The following is a 21679-nucleotide window of genomic DNA, read 5'->3' as shown; positions in this document are numbered from 1 at the left end:
TTGACAACAGCATTAGGAAAAATAAAACTTAGGAACAGACTTAATCAACAAGGAGGTAAAAGACTTGTACACTAAAACATATAAAACACTGCTAAAGAATTTAAGAAAACACAAATAGAAAGGCATCCAGTGTTCACTAACAGGAAGACAACATGGTTAAGAGGTCCATACCTAACCAAAGTCATCCATATATTATTCAATCCCAATGCTGTTTTGCAAAAAATCAAAAAATCTATAATAAAATTCATATAAAATTTCAAAGGACCAAACAATCTTGAAAACCCAATTTTGAAAAATCAAAACAATCCTGCAGAAAGACAAAGCTGGAGATTTCATTTTCTGATTTCAGAAGTTCCTATTAACGTGACAGTAGTCAAAACAGTATGTTAACTGGCATAAAAAGACATACAAACCAGTGAGACAGAACTGAGAACCCATAAATAAGCCCATAAGTCTATGGCTAAATGCTTTTGTTGTTATTAGTAATTTATTTATTATAAATTTTCTTAAACAGTGCACTACACGCATCACAGGATGGGTATCAATTCTAAACACTAAAATAATACTGTGACGTATACAGCTTGCAAGTAGCTTTGCTATACGTATCTTTACTACCAGTTTTGCTTTCTTCTCCAAATTTTATTAAGATATCATTTACATAAATCACTGTATGAGTTTCAAATATATAGCAGAAAGGTTTGACATACATATTGTGAAATAATTACATTTGGTTAATATTCATCCATATATATATGGAAATAGAAAAAAATTATCTTTTGGTAAGATAGCATGATATCTACTCTCTTAACTTTCCTATATAACATACATCAGTATTAGCTCTAGTCTTCATGTCATACGTAAACCCTAGCACTTATTTATAACTGGAGATTTATACTTTTTGACCACCTTTTTCCAGCTCCCCCTTTTTGCACCCCCAGTAATCATAAATCTGATCTCTTTTTCTACAATTTTTCCCCTTAGATTTCACATGTGAGATTATACAGTATTTGTCTTTGTCTGACTTATTTTAGTTAGCATAATGCTTCAGGTCCATCGACACTCACAAATGACAGATTCCCTCATATTTTATAACTGAATAATGCTCCACATATATTTATGTATCATAACTTCTTTTACCATTTATCCATCCATGGACACATAAGGGTTGTATTTTTATGTTTTGGCTATTGTAAAGAATGCTGCTTTGTATATGGGAGTGCAGATAACTTCAAATCAGTGTTTTCGTTTCCTTTGGCTATATTCCCAGAAGTGGAACTGCTGGATATGACAGTGCCATTTTAATCTTTTAGGGAATAACCAAACTATTTTCTTTTTCTTTTCTTTTTTTTTTTTTTTTTTAATGTTTATTTATTTTTGAGACATAGAGAGACAGAGAATGAACGGGGGAGGGTCAGAGAGAGAGAGGGAGACACAGAATCTAAAACAGGCTCCAGGCTCTGAGCTGTCAGCACAGAGCCTGACGCGGGGCTCGAACTCACGGACCGCGAGATCACGACCTGAGCCGAAGTCGGACGCTTAACCGACTGAGCCACCCAGGGACCCCCCAAACTGTTTTCCATAATGGTTGTACCAAATCACAATCCCATTATAAGGGTACAGTGGTTCCCTTTTCTCCACATCCTCACCAGCATTTGTTATCTTTTATCTTTTTGTTGAAGGTCAGGTATAATAACTTATTGTGGTTTTGATTTGCATTTATTCAGCATCTTTCACATACATGCCCACTGATACTTTGACAAGGATGCCAAGTACACTAAATGAATAAAGAACTCTCTTCACTAGATTTCCACATAAAAAAAAGGTAGACCCATTTTAACTCTCACTATATATAAAAATTAACTCAAAATAGACCACTATTATAAGAGCTAAAACCATTAAACTCTTTCAGGAAAACATAGATGTAAATCTGATAACCTTAGATTTGGCAGTAGATTCACAGGTATAACACCAAAACCATTAGTAACAAAACAAAAAAATTATACTTTGTCAAAATTAACATTTCCATACAAAAGAAAGAGGGTATTACCAATAAGGTCAAAAGCAAACATACAGAAATGGCAAATATACTTGGAAATCATGTATCTGACATGCATTTAATATTCATATTATATAAAAAAACTACTGCAGTTGAGCCATACACACAAAAAAAATTCAAAATGGCAAAGAACTTGAATAAACATTTCTCCAAAGAAGATATAAATTGACAGAAAGTACATGAAAAGATGCTCAATATCATTCACTATCCATTAGGGAAATACAAATCAAAATTATAGATACTATTTCACACCTACTGGAATGGGGATAACTTAAAAAAAAACAACAACAGCAAAAACAACAGAAAAAAAACCAACAACAAACTACAGGTAAGGATGAGCAGAAATTGGAACTGTCCTATTTTGCTGGTGGAAAAACAAGAGTAACCACTGTGAAAAACAACTTGACTATTCTTCAAAAAGTTAAACATAGAATTACCAAGACTATTGAGGTGCATATTCAAGAGAATTGACAGCAGGGACTTAGACAGATAACTTTATCCATGATACAGTATTATTCACAATAAAGGTGGAAATGTTCCAAATGTCCGTCAAGATATGAATGGACAAACACAATATAATATATGCATGCAATGGCATATTGCATATTCAGCCACAATTAGTAAAACATGGATGAAGCTTGAGGACATTAAGTGAAATAAGCCAGACACGAAAGGCAAATAAGAGGTAGAATAGGCTAGAGACATAAAATAGAAGACAAACTAAAGTGAGCGTGTAAAGGGTAACAGGGAGATGAAAATAATATTTAATGGCTGAGTGTTTAAATATGGGCATGGTAAAATCTTTGGAAATGGACAGTGATGATGGCTGCATAACACTGTGAACATAATTAATGAAATTAAATTATACACTTCAAAACAGTGAAAATGTGAAATTTTATTTTACACATACCTTGAGACAATATATTTAAAAAAAAAAATACATGAACAGACTGTACTCAATTTACCAAATCCTAACAACTGTGAGAATTTATTAGAAAAACATAAGGATAGAGAAATACAGTTTCCTGAGGGGAAAAAAAACCTAAGAAAACTCTAGTCTGCTTTGCTACATTTACACTTAAGGACATCAAGTGAAAATAACCAGTTCAGAATGAACTTCCAGTCTCTATTATCCACGCTAAAAAAAGAGAGGTTTCCTTAAATAACTAAAACATTGGATACAGTTATTGAAATATTAATGTTAACTCTGTTTCCCCTTCTTAAAGTAGTCTTACCTAGTAAAAATTTAGGTGCTAGTATTCTGGGTGTTAAAAATAGGCAAAAACACAGCCTTTCTGATTCTTCAAAATGAACAATCTAAATTGAGTTGATGCGACTGAACACATATTATGATTTAAAAAAATGACCTGCACATAGACACTATATTCCAAATGTGCTTCTGAGGAGTTTCTGAAACTATAAGGGTGATAACCAAGACTTCTTTAGTAACAACAAAACAGTAAAGAAGACTAGTAGAGAAGCTTACCTCCTGAAGTTGATCTGCCTGCTCAATTTGTTTTAGGACATTTTTCTTGGATGTTTCCTGAACTTCCCCCCTTAAAGAAACTCATCCAAAATAAAATAAGCCTTCTCAAAATTAAAGATGATATCAAGTTCACACACCTAAAAAGCAAAAAAATAATAATTATGTTAAACTAAAGGATGCAAATTTTGCTTATCGACTATCAGGTGCTAAATAAAATCTAACAAGAGTAAATCAATCGTCTCCTTGTAAAAATAGCAATTATACTAGTCTAAGCATCACTGACTTAATTTTCAGATTTGAAGTACCTGAAAACACAATGTCTACAAGCTAAATAAAATTTGGTTTTTCATGCCCCCAGCAAGAATATCTTACCCTCAAAACTCATTTTTATTTAAAAAAAAAATTTTTTTTTAACGTGTATTTATTTTTGAGTCAGAGAGAGACACAGCATGAATGGGGGAGGGGTAGAGAGAGGGAGACACAGAGTCGGAAGCAAGCTCCAGGCTCTGAGCCATCAGCCCAGAGCCCGACGCGGGGCTCAAACTCACGGACCGCGAGATCGTGACCTGAGCTGAAGTCGGACGCTTAACCGACTGGCGCCCCTCAAAACTCGTTTTTAAATACTTGTTTAAAAAGTGAATATCAGGGCACCTAGGTGGCTCAGTCAGTTAAGCCACGGACTCTTGATTTTGGCCCAGGTTATAGTCTCACAGTTCATGGAAAGGAGATCCAAGTGGGGCTCTGTGCTGACACTGAAGAGCCTGCTTGGGATTCTCTTGCTCTCTGTGTCTCTCTGCACCTCTCCCGCTCATGCTCTTTCTCTCAAAATAAGTAAGCTTTAAAAAAATAAAATGTGAATATAATTGTTACCCAAATCTAAATTCCATACTAAACATTTTCAAAGCTTTAAAATATTTGTAATTGAACTGCATCCAATTTCAGTATCTTAAAACTTATTCTTAGCATAATAATTAAATGAATAGGTTTCTGGGGGAAAGGAATTTTGACAGTCAACTACTCACACTTACACATAATTCAGTTATTCTTTGCTTGTCAGTAGCATAGTAACATTTAAACAGAACCCATAAAACAAACAATAAACTCATTATGAATATTAAAAAATTACTATGGCATTCAATTTCTTACACTACTCACACTGCCAAAATATTTGTCAAATAATTCCACATAACGATGAATTATTTCCAGAGCAATCAGCTCATTTTCCTGATCCTCAATAGCACAGCAAAAATACAAACTAGCATATCTGTAACAAAATATAAATGTGGAATAAAATTTTACTCTATAGTTGTGTGTTTGTTTGTTTATTTATTTATTTATTAGAAAGTATGAGTCAGGGAGGAGCAGAGAGAGAGAGGAGAGAGAATCCCAAGTAGGCTCTCTGCTGTCAGCACAGAGCGCAATGCAGGGCTTGAACCCATAAACCCATGAGATCATGACCTGAGATGAAATCAAGAATAAGGTGCTCCACCAACTGAACCACCCAGGTGCCCCTGTACTTGTGTTTTCTAAATATATTTTTTTAGTATTGTGAAAATCTCCACATACACATTTCCTTTCTTTCTCACAATAGTGCAGATTCTTCTTCTTCTGGACTATAAAAATAAATGTTCCTAAGAGAAATTCTGAAAAGTACACACAAGGAAAAAGAAAACACATCATTCAATCACATAAGCTAGAAAGGACGATTTATTTTGCTTTTCTTCCTTTCAGACTCCTTTCTCTGGGTACTTAAAACATTTTCTATGATCCAGCTTTCTTCTTGAGTTCACTTAACTAAAACATAATAGACTCCATGATTCATTCAAATGAAAAGTAAGCAAAGCAGAAAATAAAGGACTTATCAAAGATATTGTCAAATGAATCATCACAATAACTGTATGGATACAGAACATGGTTTAGTTAAGTAATGGACCCAGGATAAGAAATGCAACAAAGATTTCACTCCAGGCCACAAGTTTTACATTAAATAATAAAGGAAAAAAGAACCTGTTGCACTATAATAAAAAGCATTGTGGGGTTCCAATTCTCTTGCCTACTATCTCATTCCCCAGGTTGCTGGCTACCTTGAGAATGGCAGCCCACATTTGTAGTGCTGACTGCTAATGCCAGAGAGTGCAATAGGAACTTTCCTTACAAAGAATTGTGGTACAGGTTACCACCAGTCTGGTGGCTGCCTCAAAGACTAGGTAAGGATATGTCTTTATATCTCCCAGCTGTGAGCATTAACAGGGCTAGGATGATTTCACAGGCAGCTTTTGCTCAAAGTGTTTAAAGGCAAAACTATTAGCTGCAGTAACAAGGGGCGGTAAATAATAGCTGGAGCAGCAGACATTTGGACAACTTAAAAACCTGTGAAAGAAGGACTGGAAAAGGAGACATGGTGGAGTAAGAAAGTTTTTAAAATTCCGTAACTATTCTGGGTAATTCAGAACTTCATATGTATGTCCACAGCTGGATGCATGCTTGGAGAGTTCTGAAAAGACTCTCGAGAATATTTGTGGTCAAACTGTCCAAATGCAATGAAAGAAATGAATCTATACATTCAATATGCTCTATCAATTCCAGCAGAAAAATTAAAAAAGACCCACACTGAAACAGATTATATTCAAATTGCCGAAAAAACCAAGGAGATAATCTTGAAAGCAGCAAGAAGGAAAACGCTCATCAAGTAATAGATCTTCAATATTAAGAGCTGACTGCTATTCAGAAACTATGGAAGCCAAGAGTGGTATTACATATTTAAAGTGCAAAAAGCCACAACAACAATAAAGCCAACCAAGAAAAGTAGAGTATCTAGATTACTATAGTCTCAAAAGGAAGTGGGAACATTATTACTTACCCTGAGAAATAAAAAGGAATATAATAGTATACTACACTAATAAATTAGACAATTTAGACAAAATGGAAAATTCAAAGGAATACATACAGTACGAAAAATAACTAGAAAAGAAATAGAAAATTGAGTAAATTTGTAACAAGTAAGGAGACTGACTTGTAGGAAAACCTTCCAAAAATGAAAAGCCCAAGAACAGGCCTCTTCAATAAGAAATCCTACCACATTTACAAATTCTTCCCCAAACAAAGAGGGGGAAGCATGTAACTTATTCTGAGACTACCATTACCAGGATACCAAAACCACATAAAGATTTCACAAGGTAATTACAGACCAAAATTCCTCAAGAGAATAATAACAAAACTGAATCCATCAACATGTTGAAAGGATTGTACAATATGACCAGGTGAGGTTTCAAAAAATTCAAGGGTGGTTGAACAAAAAACAAAACAAAAAACAAAACAAAACAAAACAAATTGGTTCCACAGCACTAAAAGAATGAAAGGTAAAATTACATAATCATTTCAAGCGATGCAGAAAAGCATTCCAAATCAGCACCTTTTTATGAAAAGAAATAGGTAAAGGACTTGAATAGACATTTCTCCACAGAACATAAACAAATGGCCAAAAAGCACAAGAAGATGCTCAACCTCATCAGTCCTTAAAAAAAATGCAAATTGAAACCACAATATCATTTCACACTACTCAGTATGTCTTAGGGGAAAAAAGGAAATAAAGTGCAAGATTCTAGAGAAATTGGAATGCTTGTACCTTTCTAGTGAGGATGTAAAGTATTGCAGCCATCACAGAAATAGTCTGGAAGAACTTCATAAATATAAACACAAAATTACCTATGGCCAGCAATTCCATACCTAGCTACACAGGAAAAGAACTGAAACAGGTAGCAAAAAAAATGCATGAAGGAATTTTTGTGTTTTGTACATGAATGTTCACAGTAGCACTATTCACAACGGCCAAAGGTACAAACAATTCAAATGTCTACCAACAGATGAATGAATACACAATGTGGTAAATCCATACTATGGAATATTATTCAGTCATTAAAAGGAATGAGTATATACATGCTATGACAAGGTCAAATCTTACACACACACACATACACACACACAAATTTATCATCAAATTGTCTTACACACATACAACACCCACTGCTCATCCCAAAAAGTGCCCTCCTCAATGCCCATCACCCATCTCCCCTCCCCTCCCCATCCACACTCAGTTTGTCTCTTGTTTAAGAGTCTCTTGTGGTTTGCCTCCCTCCCTCTCTGTTTGTAACTATTTTTCCCCCTCCCTTCCCTCATGGTCTTCTGTTAAGATTCTCAAGATCCACACTGACATGGTCAAATCTTGAAAACATGTTAAATGAAAAAGTTACATGCAAAAGAACACAAGTAAATGATTCCATTTATTCCATTTACTTGAAATGTACAGAAGAAAGCAAATCTATGGACACAGAAAAATTAGTAGTCACAAGGGAAATGTACACGAAGAAATAGGTAGTCACTGCTAATACATATGAAGTTTCTTCGGTGGTGATGAAAATAGAGGTGAGAGAGGTGATAATTACACAATTCTGTACATACAGTAAAAACAGTGCATTGTATAAAGGATTAGTGGTTTATGTGAATTTTACACCAAGTTAGTAAAACACAGTGGGTGCCATTTTATACCTAATAAAATGGTGATAATAAAAAAGACAGGTAACAACATCTTTTGATATAGATTTGGAAAAATTTGAATCCTCACAGACTGCTACTGGAATGTAAAATTGTACATACACTTTGGAAAAGTTTAGCAGTTCCTCAAACTGTTACTTTATGACCCAGCAATTCCAAACCTGTGTAAAATCTTAAGAGAAATAAAAACATATGTCCACAAAAAACTTGAACACAAATGTTCACAAATTACCTGTAATATCCAAAAAGTGGAAACAACTCAAATGTCCATCAACTAATGAATGAATAATGTTGACAATCCATGTAACAATATATTTGACAATGAAAAGAAATGAAATACTAATACATGTTACAAAAAATCTTCAAAATATAATGATAAATTAAAGAAGCCAGTGTCAAAGGACCACGTTTTAGAAGTCCATTTACATGAAATGTCTACAACAGGCACATCTACAGCGTTGTACATGGTTTCTTTGGTGGGTGTGGGGGGGGGGTGGGTGGGTAAGAGGGGGTGATAATGGTAACTGGGAATTCTCTAAATTGATTATACTGGATGCACAGCTCTGTGAATATACTAAATATATTAAAAGCCAATGCATTATATACTTTGAATGGCTGAATTGTATGATATGTTAGTTATATCTCAATAAGACTGTTACAGAAAAAAAACCCAGCTAAAATATTATCTGTATTTTTTTTAAATTTATTTTTATTTTTTAATATATGAAATTTACTGTCAAATTGGTTTCCATACAACACCCAGTGCTCATCCCAAAAGGTGCCCTCCTCAATACCCATCACCCACCCTGCCCTCCCTCCCACCCCCCATCAACCCTCAGTTTGTTCTCAGTTTTTAACAGTCTCTTATGCTTTGGCTCTCTCCCACTCTAACCTCTTTTTTTTTTTTTTTTTTTTTTTCCTTCCCCTCCCCCATGGGTTTCTGTTACGTTTCTCAGGATCCACATAAGAGTGAAACCATATGGTATCTGTCTTTCTCTGTATGGCTTATTTCACTTAGCATCACACTCTCCAGTTCCATCCATGTTGCTACAAAAGGCCATATTTCATTTTTTCTCATTGCCACGTAGTATTCCATTGTGTATATAAACCACAATTTCTTTATCCATTCATCAGTTGATGGACATTTAGGCTCTTTCCATAATTGGGCTATTGTTGAAAGTGCTGCTATAAACATTGGGGTACAAGTGCCCCTATGCATCAGTACTCCTGTATCCCTTGGATAAATTCCTAGCAGTGCTATTGCTAGGTCATAGGGTAGGTCTATTTTTAATTTTCTGAGGAACCCCCACACTGCTTTCCAGAGCAGCTGCACCAATTTGCATTCTCACCAACAGTGCAAGAGGGTTCCTGTTTCTCCACATCCTCTCCAGCATCTATAGTCTCCTGATTTCTTCATTTTGGCCACTCTGACTGGCGTGAGGTGGTATCTGAGTGTGGTTTTGATTTGTATTTCCCTGATAAGGAGCGACGTTGAACATCTTTTCATGTGCCTGTTGGCCATCCGGATGTCTTCTTTAGAGAAGTGTCTATTCATGTTTTCTGCCCATTTCTTCACTGGGTTATTTGTTTTTCGGGTGTGGAGTTTAATGAGCTCTTTATAGATTTTGGATACTAGCCCTTTGTCCGATGTGTCATTTGCAAATATCTTTTCCCATTCCGTTGGTTGCCTTTTAGTTTTGTTGGTTGTTTCCTTTGCTGTGCAGAAGCTTTTTATCTTCATAAGGTCCCAGTAATTCACTTTTGCTTTTAATTCCCTTGCTTTTGGGGATGTGCCGAGTAAGAGATTGCTATCTGTATTATTTTTAACAGTGAGTTTAGGTTTACTGTAACAATTAGTTTTCAGAATACATCTGGAAATATCTATTCATATATTCAAAACATTTGACTTCTCTTTGGTCCGCTGAATATCTGGAGACTGTCTGTGACAGCTAAATATAATACCCACAGGTATATTAGTAAAAACTTTTATTATTTTAAAAAATCTATTCAGTAATATACTTTAACATATTCTCAAAGAGATAATTTGGAAATGTGTGTAATTTTCTAGTAAATTTAAATCCAGAGCCTCTTCCTCAAAATAAAATTTAAAAAAAGCATTCAATATACTCTCTTCAAGCAATCTTCAAAAACATTTTCTTTAGAGATGAGAAAACAAAAGCACAATGCTAGTGGTAGAAACAGGGAATGAAATTGAAGTGTCTAGATTTTCAGTGTGTTTTTTTTCCAACTGTATTATCTTTTGTCCATATTGTTCTTTCCCAAACAGAAAGAATCTGTATGAGACATATTCAAAATGAAGAACATAGATGAGACAAAAAATAATGTATATGTTATAAAGATATAAGTTATGAAGATATAAACACTACTTGCTGGTATTAACAGGTATCTCTAATGTTCTGAGATTATTCTCTTACTTAAAAGATCTTTCCTCTTCCAGCTGCACTAAAGAAAACAAATCACCTGTTTACCCTAACAAAACATTTGTCAATAAACAGTAGCATAAATAAGGTTTTTAATACAAAACAGGGAGAGGGGATTTTAATATAAAAACTGATTATAAATGATACAAAACTTTTGTATGTGAATTCTCCCTCAATATGGCTCTTCCTTTTGTTTGTAATGTTTGCCTTTTACATAAACAGTTTCTTGAACTCAAGTATCAATCACAGTAGATTATACACTACAGCCTTTAAATGAAAAAGTAGGGGCACCTAAGTAGCTCAGTCAGTTAAGCACTGATTCTTGATTTTGGCTCAGGTAATGATCTCATGGTTATGATGTGATGGTTATAAGATCAAGCCCCACACTGGGCTCCATGCTGGGCTTGGAGCCTGCTTAAGATTCTTTCTCTCTTTCTAAACAAACAAACAAACAAACAAACAAACAAACAAATAAATTAATTTAAAAAATAAATAAATAAAAGAAGTTATCACCTAACTTGGGAAAGACTGATTGACATGTGTAGGAACACTACTGCTTTTCCTTTCATCCCCTTAACAGCCCTTTTCCATCAACTATAGGAACTTTGATTCATGAGATGTGAAGGCACTTTTAACTCTTCCTCTTTTAACAGGGACTCCTTACTCCATGTATAAATAAGCTTAAGGTTCTCAATCTTTTTTTAAACCCTATCTCCCAGTCCTAAGATTATGAGTGGATACTACTTCTTCTTTCCTTCACGGCAAAAATTCCCCAAATAGTCTACACTTGCCTTTTAAACTTCTTCATTTTTTCACACTAGATATCACTACATGGAGAGTTCTAATTTTTTTATTTATTTTGTATTTTTTAATTTTTTTCTGGCGTGTTGGAAGCTTGACTACCCTACGTTCTCCTACAAATGGACCTTGAGAGCTTGTTTGGAGGTTCTAGCAGGGGAGTGCAGCTACTCTTATACCCTTGACCGAAGAACGGTCCTTGTCTATCGGGGAAGGTCATCCTCTTCGACTGAGCGCACAGCTGTGGGAGGGATGCATATGGAGCGGTGAGGGAGGAAGGGGACACCCGCCTAGCCAGCCAGATCAGCCAAATCAACCCTGGCGATCAATGGGGTGACAGATGTCACAGCCAGATCACCCTCACATCCGGAGAGTTCTAATTTACTGAAAATTTGGCAAAGGGCACTTATGAAAAGCTCACAGTAAAATCTAATGTATTATTTCTTCATTTTAATTGAACTTTACCTGACATTTGAACCACATTTGAACTAGTAATTTTATTTTTAAATAAATTACCTTACTGACTACACGGGAGAACAGCCTTGCTGAAAAAGACATAAGGCATTGTTCTAGAAAATTATCTAATATCTAATATCTTGGAATCCCCTGCCTGATGAGGGCATATTTGTTTATTGGGGCCCTTGGCCATGCCACATAATCTATGCTAAGAATTAGTTATTGTGGGGGTTCTGGGCCACCACATATCTGCTGAAGTTGGCATTCAGTTACCACAGTTATGTGATCAAACAAACCCCAATAAAAACTGACCACCAGACTTCCCTGGTTGAAATGTTTTATGTGTATTTTTAGATATTACAACATTAGAATGTCATAATTCCATCAAGGGAAAAGAACCAGAAAGTTCAAGCTTGGAACTCTTCTGAACTGTATCCTATGTATCTTTGTCCTTTCTCATCTGGATCCTTTCCCTGTACTTAATTGTAACCATGAGTATACTATGTTTCAGTAAGTTTTGTGAGTTATGATTAACTCATAGTGAATTAAGAACCTAGGGGTAGGCTTAGGGATTCCTGAACGTTACACTGATTACATACTTCTCTTCTTATTCCACTCTGAAGGTTTTTTTTTCTTTTATCCCTTTGGCTGTCGCTTAAATGGTACTAGTTAACAATTTATAACAAAAATTTCTGCAGACTTTCAGAACATTCACTCCACCAGAAACTAAACACTGGCAAATGCAAGTCAAACACACATCCCAAACCATCCAAAAAATGAGCCAAGTTCTCTAGTTTACCATTTTCTTATTGTTCTGAACAAGAAACCACCCTACTCCTTTCCTTTACTCATTGCCTTGCCTGTTTCTACTAATAACCAAGTCTTATAAAATTTATCTTTATTAAACTCTCCTTTAATGACAAAGACATTACCAGGGTCTTACTTCATGACCTTATTATAATACAGTCTCTTAAATTATTTCTTAGGACCCAGTCTCATAAGTACATAACTTCCATTCTCCTATTATTACAATGATCTTTTAAGAAACAGAAAACTGATCTCTCTAATTTGTTTAAATTGAGGTTTGATCGGGGTGCCTGAGTGGCTCAGTCGGTTAAGCGTCTGACTTTGTCCCAGATCATGATCTCATGGTTCGTGAATTCAAGCCCTGCGTCAGGCTCTGTGCTGACAGCTCGGAACCTAGAGCCTGCTTCGGACTCTGTGTCTCCCTCTCTCTTTCTGCTCCTCCCTAGCTCACGCTTGCTCTCTCTCTGTGTCAGAAATAGGGCACCTGGGTGGCGCAGTCGGTTAAGCGTCTGACTTCAGCCAGGTCACGATCTCGTGGTCCGTGAGTTCGAGCCCCGCGTCAGGCTCTGGGCTGATGGCTCAGAGCCTGGAGCCTGTTTCCGATTCTGTGTCTCCCTCTCTCTCTGCCCCTCCCCCGTTCATGCTATGTCTCTCTCTGTCCCAAAAATAAATTAAAAACGTTGAAAAAAAATTTAAAAAAAATTAAAAAAAAAGAAATAAACTTAAAAAAATTAAAAAAAAATTGAGGTTTGATCAACAATAGCAGTTTGCTGAGAAACTGTCTATTTGTAGAAGACAGAAGCCAACTGGACAAAGATACAGGCTTCCTATTCCTGATTTTACAAGAGCAGCTGTACATCTACTTCAATTTAAGGTTCTACCTCCAAGAGAAAAGGCGTTAGAAAAAATATTTAAGTAGATTATTCTGAGATATTCTCTAGCTCTAGATTTCTATTATTTTTATTGTATTTTCTTAATAAGCACTAAAATGCACCCAACATAAAAAATGCAGATGATAAAATTCATTCTGTTACTCTACAATACTTAAACAACATTGTATGTTCTATAATTTCCATTTCCTCTGTCTTCATTCCAATAAAAATATCACCATCCATATCCAGCAGACAATAAAAGCAGATAAGAAAATCAGATTTCTTTTTAACCCTCACTACATCTGTACTGTTAATTCCCTGAACATTCCCCATGTAAGAGATAATGTTCTAAATATATAAACTGCCTTATTTTACCTTACTTAAACTCATTAGGTTAGCTACTTGTATCTTTAAATTAAACTTAAATTAATTTAATTAATTAATCAATTAATTTTTAATTTTTAAAATTTAATTAATTAATTTAAATTAATTTTATATAATTTTTAATTAATTAATTAATTAAATTTAAATTAAACTTTAAATTAAACTTAAACTTAAAACTTAAAGGGAAAAGGAATGGCCAGAAACAAAGTAAATGTTGCCCAGAAAACGTCCTATAGAAGAAATTATATTTATTTTATTTATTTCTTAGAAGAGTCTTGCAAAATGCATTTTAAACTTTTCAAAGCTTCAGATAATAATAAAATAAGAAATACGCTATTACTGGTAATAATTAAGACAACACTTAAAAAATAAATTTAGTGTTAAAAACAATCTATGAGATAGATTGGGAGATCAAACTTTAAAGACTCCATCTTTGTCAAAATTGATACTTATTCATACCTCTCATCATTGCTTCATTTACTTAGAAGTAATAAGCATGACTAAAAATCAGATCCTGCATATAAACATAAATTACAAAATAGATATATTTAAACAACTACATGACTAAAGAGGTCTGTATTCTGAGTGTGTTTATAAATGAATAAATTTGAAAACTGATAAAAGCATGATTATTATCAGTCATTAGAGATTCATAAGAAGAGATGGAATGAAGGGGGAGAATAGATTATTATATCTCTTGTCTATTTTTACCTAAATTTAGAGTTGTGACCATTTAAAATACTGACCTACATAACTTGCAAAGGAATGAGTTCACTGACTTTTTCCAGAAGATTAATAAACATGAACATCATTATTTGTAAACTGTTGCCCTGATGTTAACATTTAATATGGATGGTAAAAATAAGCTATTTTAAAAACACCAAGTTTCCACCTATCTTATAAGAAATTTATTACAAATATTATCTCTCAAAAGTCTGCAATTCCACATTACAAATGACCTAACATTTGATTCTGCTACTTCTGAATTTCTGATAAATAAAAACTATACCTTTTGTAAACAATCTTCAGATCTCACTACTCAAGAAAGCTGCACATTTTAGGTTTACGTGCTAAAATGGTTCGAACAATTTCCCTTGTGATTTTTTTCTTCTCTCTGTCTGATACTGAGACATACCATTTCTGCAGTTGTAGCTTTCCCTGGCAGCTAAAAAGCAACATAAACTGTATCTGTTAAGATAAGTAAAATCAAAGTTACATTTGAAGATTTCATTCAGTAGAGTTAAGATTAAAGATTAAAAAAGCTTTGAAAAGACATCTGAAAATGAAAGGAAATACTTCTTGTAGAAAAATCTTCCAACCTCCTTTGGTTTGCTTAAGTCTGGAAAGGAGATACCGGGTGGGACAGGGGTGAGAAGATACCGGCAGGGAAGAAAACCATTACCTGTTGGAAACAACTTTGCAACTTAAAAAACCATTTTGTACGTTTTCTGTACATTCTATAACTGTTTACAACAAAGGAGAACTGTACACCTCAACTGGCTTAGACATATTTGAAAGAAAAAAAAAGACCCACTACTTTTCACCTTTGGGCTCTTCCTGGTCCTGGAAGAATAATTTATACTTTCACTTAGAATTCTTTCTTCAGGTAATACTGGCATATCTTAAGCAAACATTAAAAAAATCTAAAAACAATGGGAAAAAAAGGATCCCATAAACACAGATTTTTCTTAAAAAGCTAACTTTTAGGTATCTATCCACTTAATTTTTAAAAAATCCAACACAAATATGTATACAATAAAGAACTGAGTTGATTTAATATTATAAAAGAGACTAAAACTCTTTAAAAGTCAAGATACGTAGTGGATTCACAATCATTACAAAATTCTTCATTCAAAATAATAAAAGTAGGTTCTAAAGATGGAGTGGGTGCTGAAATCTGGCAAATTTATAAACTATTTCCTTTATATTTATTTCGGATCTGCAAAGCAATCTGATTTATATCTATGTTTAGTTTTTGAAGAAAGCTCCTTGTAAGTCCACTGGCCATGCCAAGTGCAAACCTAAGTGTGGTTTCTTACAAAGATCATTTAAAGACAAAATTTACATAGGTAATCTTTTTTTTCTTTTACTTATTGAAGTTCCTCTTAATTATTTAAAAAAAAAAGTGCTTCAATACTGTCACTGCAAGTGAAATTCAAGCCTGTCACTAATGTGCACCACACTATTCTAGATTTGAATAAAGGGTGAATTTACACAACCGAGAAAAAAATGACCCCTAAACCGGCAAAGTTGCTAAGACATTGTCAGATTTCCACATAATCCAAGAAATACTGACAAAACATTTGTAGATTTACGAAGTGGCATTAATTGGCTTGACGACCGGAACTCATTTTATTTAACTTAAATGACTCATACATAACACAAACAACTGTTAAATATGAATGTGCCTAATTAGATAAGGTCTTGTACTCTTGAAAAAAGCAACACTAAGCATCACTAGCATCAGTATATAATGCAAGCTGGCTACCAAAATTTTGAAATGGTTGGACCCCCTATTCGTGGATATTGAAAGCAAAGAGGGGTCGAGTCTGGCAGGGTTCCGTATTCCCCACGTGCCCACCACCCTTGCGATCCTTTATAGGACTTAACAATAACTTACTCTTCTTTAAATAAAATTCTCTACAAGAATAGGAAAGTAATCAGTTACAAGACACAAGCATTCATTCCTCCCCCCACTCCCCTTAAAAAACAATGCTTTGATTCCCCCCAAATTGATAGAGAACTTTAAGTCTTTCAGATCGCTATTAAAAACCCGGGCTTAGCCCAGGAGCCGGCTTCATTCGGTTCAACGTTCTTTGGTCCGGCCGTTTCCGAAGTTTTCCTAGGGACCGATGACAGAGAAGGTGTAGATCAAAGACCTCAAGCAACGCTGACTCTGGTCTTAAGCCCCACCCAAGAATGCCCACACAATTCCCGAACCAAAGATGCCGGGGTAACAGAGCATCCGTTACTGGCTTTCGCATCTTCCGGTGTGACACGCAGTAGAAAGATGCTCAACTCTTGCTCATGGTCCCGACGCGCCCGCTCGCCCCCGCCAAAACTTACGGCGGCCGAGGGCCGCGCGCGCGACGGGACTCCTCCTGTCGCAGCAGTGGCAGTTGGGGGGAACTCCCTGTCACCGAACTGAGGTAGAGAAGCCATGTTGCTGCGGACAACGACAAGGTGGCAAAAAGAAGGCTTCGACCGCGAGGGGAGGGCGAACCGACGGACTCCGCCCCAGGGACCGGACAAGGGACGAGCCGGGGTTGTGGCGGGCGGAGGAGAAGTCAGGGTGACGCACTAGAGCGAGTTGCGCAGTCGCGGTGTCCAGGGAGGGACAACAGGTGACTACACAATCCTATGAAGCCAGACCAGAAGCAAAGGCTTGTGTTCCGGAAACAGTTGTCGTGGGCGGCGCGCCTCCGGATTTCCTTCTGAGGAGGCGCTACAGGGAATTCGTTCCAGAAACGGGGTGGGAATGTGTGGTCTTGCAGGTCACGAGCTTGTTTTAAGACCGGGTAATTCTCTGTGTCCCCAGCTAGTAGTGCCCGTTGGGGATATTGGGAGTGTGGGAACCGATACCCTTGGTAAAAGAACTCTGATTTTTCGTGGAGTTCGTGCAGACGTTAAAAGCACCATTTGCAAGTTTCTCTGCCACAAGACTGCTTGAAACTCAAATGAGAAGCCTCCTCCTTCCCGTATATAGTTCTGCACATTTTATCTCAGACTTTTGCATGCGTCTGTTCTTGAGATTGCCTCTCCTTGCTAATTCCTTGACGTCACATTGTTCTCTACTGAGAAGCCAAACAGCTGCTCAACTCAAGAGGTGAATCCCGTTCCTTTTTGGCACATGACCACGCAGACACCTGACTTTCAGTTTAACTTGGGCGACGACCTCCCCTGGCAGACATATACATTTATTTTGTGAAAGCACATCCTAAAACACTTGTAAATCTAATTTTTTCATTCACATGCCCATGGGCCTCTGTATAGCACATGATCCTAAACATTCATTTTGCAAGCCCAGACTCCTACAGTATTTAGAAACAACTAAAAACATCAGTTGTGACTGATAAGGACCGTAAAATAATAGACCTGTTAGAGCCATAGTACCCAGCATAGTGCCTGGCATAAAATAGGTGCTCTTCTTTCCTTCATCTCCTGTCTTCTTTCTTAATGGATAAATATATGAATCCGCTTCTTTAACTTGTCTTATGCACATGAAAAAAGGGGAACTCCATAGTGTTTTAATCAGCCATGAGTTTTCCTATGTGGAATGCTGATTACGCATGGTCTGAGTACTTAAAAAGGAAGCAAAAAAATTAACCTTGTTGGGGCATAAACTTTTGGCTGAATCCCAAACCAGATTTTTTCAGAATTAGATCTTTTTAAAAAGTATTTAATTATAATTACAGGATAGTTAATTTACAGTGTTCCATTAGTTTCAGGTGTACAGTATAATGATTCAAGAATTCTGTACATTACTCAATGTTCATCATAATAAATATACTCTTTTGATTTTGAGGGAGATTACAAGTAATACTTTTTTGGGGGTAAATATTTATTTTATTTCCAGTATGGTTAACATACAATGTTTCAGGTGGACAATATGCTGATTTAACCATTCTATACATTACTCAGTGCTCATCGTGGTAAGTTCTTTAAGTCCCATCACCTATTTCATCTGCTCCTCCACCCCAACCTCCCCATTGGAAACCATCAGTTTGTTACTCTATAGTTAAGATCTGGTTCTTGGTTTGTCTCTCTCTCTTTTTCTTTGCTCATTTGTTTTGTTTCTTAAAATCACATATGAGGGGTACCTGGGTGGCTCAGTTGCTTGAGCGTCCAAATTCGGCTCAGGTCATGATCTCACAGTTCGTGGGTTCAAGCCCCACGTCAGGCTCTGTGCTAACAGCTCAGAACCTGGAGCCTGCTTTGGATTCAGTGTCTCCCTCTCTCTCTGCTCCTCCCCTGCTCATGTGCTCGCTCTCTCTCTCTCTCTCCTTCAGAAAAATAAAAACATTAAAAAAAACCACACACATATGAGTGAAATCATATGGTATTTGTCTTTCTCTGACTTATTTCTCCTAGCATTATACCCTCTATCTCCATCCTTATTGTTGCAAATGGCAAGTTTCATTGTTTTTATGGCTGAATAATATACGTTTTATATTTACCACATCTTCTTTTTTTTTTTTTTTTTTTTAAATTTTTTTTTTTAACGTTTATTTATTTTTGAGACAGAGAGAGACAGAGCATGAACAGGGGAGGGGCAGAGAGAGAGGGAGACACAGAATCTGAAATAGGCTCCAGGCTCTGAGCTGTCAGCACAGAGCCCGACGCGGGGCTGGAACTCACGGACCGCGAGATCATGACCTGAGCCGAAGTCGGCCGCTTAACCGACTGAGCCACCCAGGCGCCCCTACCACATCTTCTTTATCCATTCATCAGTCACTGGACACTAGAACTGCTTCCATAACCTGACTACTGTAAATAATGCTGCTGTACACATAGGGTTGCATGTATCCCTTTGAATTATATTTTTTTATTCTTTGGGTAAATGCTAAATAGTGGGATTGCAGGATCATAAAGTGATTCTATTTTTAACTTTTTCAGGAAAATTTTGTAGTTTTCTACAGTGGCTGTACCAGTTTGCATTCCCAACAACATTGTCAGGGGTTCCTTTTTTTTTTTTTTTTTTTTTTTTTTTTTTTCCCAAGTCCTTGATAACACCTGTTGTTTCTTATTTTTTATTTTATTTTACCCATTTTGATGCATGTGAGGTGATATCTCATCAGAGTTTTGATTTGCATTTCCCTGTCAAAATGATTAGCATCTTTTCATGTGTCTGTTGGCCATCTCTATGTCTTCATTGAAAAAAATGTATATTCATGTGTTCTGCCCATTTCTAATTGGATTATTTGATTATGGGGTGTTGAATTATATAAGTTCTTTACATATTTTGGTAAACTAGCCCTTTACCAGATATGCCATTTGCAAATATCTTCTCCCATGCTGAAGGTTGGCTTTTAGTTTTGTTGATTGTTTCCTGACCAGGCAGAAGGTCTTTTATTCAGATGTAGTCTAGTAGTTTATTCCTGTTTTTGTTTCCCTTGCTTCTGGAAATATTTCTAGAAAAATTTTGCTACATCCCATATCAAATATGTTATTGTCTGTCTTCTCTTCTAGGGTTTTTATGGCTCTAGGTTTTACATTTAGGTCTTTAATCCATTTTGAATTTACTTTTGGGTATGGTGTAAGGAAGTGGTACAGTTTCAGTCATTTGCATGCTGCTCTCCAGTTTTCCCAGCATCATCTATAAGTGGATATTTTCCCATTGCATACCCTTTTCTGCTTTGTTGAAGAATAATTGACCATATAGTTCTGGGTTTATTTCTGGGCTCTCTATTCTGTCCCATTGATATATGGGTCTATTTTGTGTGAGTAGCATACTGTTTGATTACTATAACCTTGTAATATATTTTGAAGTCCACAATTGCAATGCCTCCAGATTTTTATTTTTACAGGATGCTTTGGCTCTTCAGGGTCTTGTGTGGTTCCGTACAATTTTGGGTTGTTCTTATTTCTCTTTTTGTTGCTTCATTTTTAATGTATAGAATATGACATATTGTCTGTGCATTAATTTTTTTTTATCCTAAGACTTTATTAAACTGATTTACTTCTGGTAATTTTTTGTTGGAACCTTTCCAGTTTTCTATCTATATTATCATATAGTCATAATATATTATCATATAGTGCAAATAGTGAAAGTTTTACTTCTTCCTTTCTTATATAGATGCCTTTTATTTTTTCCTCATTGTTGTCTGAATGCTGTGGTTAGGACTTCCAATTCTATGTTAAATAACAGTGGTTAGTGTGGACATCCTTGTCTCATTCCTGACCTTAGGGGAAAGGACATTAGTTTTCACACTCAGGATGATACATTAGTTTTCACACTCAGGATGAAAAATGTGGATTTTTCATAAGGCTTTTATTATTTTGAGATATTTCCCCTCCACACCTACTTTATTGAGGGTTTTTCTTGTAGATGTTATAGATGTACTTTGTCAAAAGCTTTCTGTGGATCTATTGAAATGATCATATGGTTTTTATCCTTTCTTTTAGAGATGTGATGTATCATGTTGATTGGTTTACAAATAAGTAATCACCCATGCAACCCAGTAATAAATCCCACTTCAGCACTGTAAATGATTTTTTAAATGTATTCTGGATTTGGTTTGCTAGTTCAGCATTTTTTCATGTGGATTCATCAGAGATATTGGCCTGCAGTTCTCTTTGTTTGTGTTGTCTTTATCTGGTTTTGGTGTCAGGGTGATGCTAGCCTCATAGAATGCATTTGGATGTTTTCCTTCCTGTTCTATTTTTTGGATTGTTTGAGAAGAATATATAGTAACTCTTTAAGTGTTTGATACAATCCCATCTGGCCCTGGACTTCTGTTTGTTGGGAGAGTTTTTGATTACTGATTCAATTTCTTTGGTGGTTATTGGTTTGTTCCAGTTTTCTATTTCTTCCTGTTTCAGTTTTGGTAGTTTATATGTTTCTAGGAATTTATTCATTTCCTCTATGTTGTCTAGCTTGTCGGCATGTTGTTTTCCATAGTATTCTTTTAGAGTTGTTTGTATTTCTTTGATGTTGATTATTATTTCTCCCTCATTTGTGATTTTGTTGTGTCCTTTCTCTTTTTTTCTTGATAAGTCTGACTACAGATTTATCAATTTAATAATTTTTTTTTCAAAGAACCAACTCCTGGTTTCTTTGATCTGCTCCATTGTTGTTGTTTCTGGGTTTTGGTTTCTATATAATTCA

At 35.7% G+C, this 21679-nt stretch overlaps 1 pseudogene; it reads right to left on the bottom strand.

The window, feature by feature from the left end:
• Nucleotides 1-3410: 3410 nt before the first annotated feature.
• On the bottom strand, nt 3411-16835 carry LOC145715067 (AP-1 complex subunit sigma-2-like; annotated as a pseudogene).
• Nucleotides 16836-21679: the final 4844 nt, after the last annotated feature.

Source organism: Panthera onca, chromosome Y (genome assembly GCF_046562875.1).
Source record: "Panthera onca isolate mPanOnc1 chromosome Y, mPanOnc1 haplotype 2, whole genome shotgun sequence".
NCBI lineage: Eukaryota > Metazoa > Chordata > Mammalia > Carnivora > Felidae > Panthera > Panthera onca.
This window is presented reverse-complemented; position numbering and strand designations above follow the sequence as displayed.